This window comes from Marmota marmota, unplaced genomic scaffold (assembly GCF_001458135.2).
Source record: "Marmota marmota marmota unplaced genomic scaffold, marMar, whole genome shotgun sequence".
NCBI classification, from domain to species: domain Eukaryota; kingdom Metazoa; phylum Chordata; class Mammalia; order Rodentia; family Sciuridae; genus Marmota; species Marmota marmota.
The window spans coordinates 37,158,968-37,161,527 of NW_025999990.1; positions in this window are offsets into that span (position 1 = coordinate 37,158,968).

Here is a 2,560-nt window from a genome sequence, read left to right on the forward strand (position 1 = left end):
TATTTTGCCTCATCGTCTGTATTTTGCATTACACTGAATCTAAGCAATTTTGGCCAGTCCAGGCCGATTTGGTGGAAATGAATTAGGCAGATTGGGATGCCCATTTTCAGCTGCTTTCCAGACACATTGGTGGCATACTGCAAAGACAAGCTACCCTTTCCTCTTCTGTCCTCTTCAGATCTCTGTGATTGCTGAAGCTGCTCTGCTTTCAGTAACATAGGGAGGAAAAAGCCAACACCCCCTCTGCTCTGCAAACTGCCATTCATTTCAGGACAATAACTGCCTGTTGGCTGGAGATCCAGCTGCTTGTCATGTTAGACCGTGTGGCGTCTGCTGCTGAGTCCAGCTGTACAGCTGAGATCAGTGCCCTAAGGACTGAGCACAAGAATGCTGTGATCCCTGGTGGTGACCGGGTCTCTGCTAACAAGCCTCTAGACATTCAAGATGAAATGTCATCACCCCAGCGCAGCTATCACAGAGGACGAAACAAAGCATCTAAAGACCTTTAATAGCACAGACTCTGGGAAATAAGTGAAGCATCTGAGGTGTAGTTCTCCACTCTACGGAGCTGATGTCAATTCTGCGAGCAATGGCGACCCTTCTCTATCACTTTGTCCCCAATTCTGGGAGATGAAAAGATAACTTGTAATAACAGGTTTTCCCTTGATGGAACGTAAAGCATTTTTGATCTTACTGCTAGTTGTCATCCATTACTCAATAAATAATTACAAAATGTCTATTGTATGTATGTCCCTCTGCTTGAAGTGGAGGTTGAGAAAGAAATTGACAGTCACATTGTCCACTTTTATGAGACATTTAATTTTTAGTTCAGGCCCCTAGTCCTACTGTGTTGTCTGGCTTCTTTTATCTCCATCTTTGGAAGGCTACTTTTATCTTTCTTTAGGGTCTCCTGGTTCTATGGTGTTTTCAGTGTGGCATCGGGGAAGGGCCCCATCTTGTCCTTTGGATCTCACTCTGCACTGGCTCATCCTGAGCTATTGTCTCCCAGGACTGTTCTTCTTATTCACTGGCTCTTTGCTATGAGGAGCAACAGCACTATTTCTGCAAATCTGCCTGGGATATCATCTTCCAAAATTTATTTTCTCTTTGGATTTCATGGCTTCCACAGAGAAGGCTCTGAGCTTCCCACCGCATCCATCTTCTTTGAGAAATTTGTCTAGATTGGTGTGGGTATCCCATTGTCCCTCTACTTCTGTGTTGTCTTTGGCAAGATATTTTTGTTAACTAATTGTGTCTACACTCTAAATTCTCCCCTTCTAGACATGTAGATGTATGAAACAAAACAATAACAGAGAAATGCCTAGAATATTTGGCTTTTAGCCATAGCAGGACTTTCCTGAGGTCTGCTTGAACAGGGAGTAGGAAAGAGGGAAAACAAAAGAGAATGAGAAATATCAAGTGTTCGGAAGGATATAGAACAATCCAAATACTCAATCACTGCAGATGGCAGCATGAGAACTATTTGGCCCAATTTACTAAAGTTAAACTTGAGCATATTTCATGACCAACAATTCTATCCCAGATTCCAATCTAATTACATACATGAGAGAAATGCATACATATGTTTACCAAAAGATATGTACCAGAATGTCCACAGCAGCTCTCCTTAGAGTAGCCACAAATTGGAAACTCTCAAATTCCCATTTATGTAAGATGGCTCTATAGTTGGATCTTGAATGATCTCCAAAAGCTCACGTATTGAAGGTTTGGCCCTCAATCTGTTGCGCTATTAGAAGGTGATAAAACCTCTTTCAATTGTGGACTAGTGAAAGGAAGTTAGATCATTGAAGATGATATTAGGATCTGCCCCTGCCTTTCTTCTCTTTTATGCTCCCCAGACATCATGACTGGTGAATAGACCTCTTCCACTACGTGCCTCCACCAGGATACTATGCCACAAGAGTACCAAGCAACCACAGACTGCAACTTCTGAAACTATAAGACCAAACAAACTTTTCTTCAATTTATTCCAATTTGTCATAGTAGGGGAAAGCTGACTAACACCAATGGGTAAATACATTGTGGAATATTAATATAATAAATAAGGGCTGGGCTTGTGGCTTTGTGGGAGAGGGCTTGCCTAGCACATGTGAGGCACTGGGTTTGATTCTCAGTACCACATATAAATAAATGAATAAAATAAAGGTCCATCAACATCTAAAAAATATAAATATGTATATAATAAATACTACATAGCATAAAAATAAATAATCTGAGTGCATACAGAGACATGAATGAATTTTAAATACAAAATCGTGTTGAGTAAAAAAGTGAGGCACAAAAGAGGACACGTGTAACTTCAATTACATAAAGTCAAAAAACAATTAACAGTCATCTCTGCTGTTGACAATAGTGATGGTAGTTATCTTTGGGCATTTGGTGACTAGTTGAGAATGTGATCTGGGTTTCTAGAGGGCGGACGATGTTCTGATTCTTGATTGGGGTATTGATTACATAGTGCATCTTGTACATATGCAATTTTCTAGTATACCTGTAATACTGGGTTGAATAGTGTATCTCCAAAATTCTTAGCCACCTG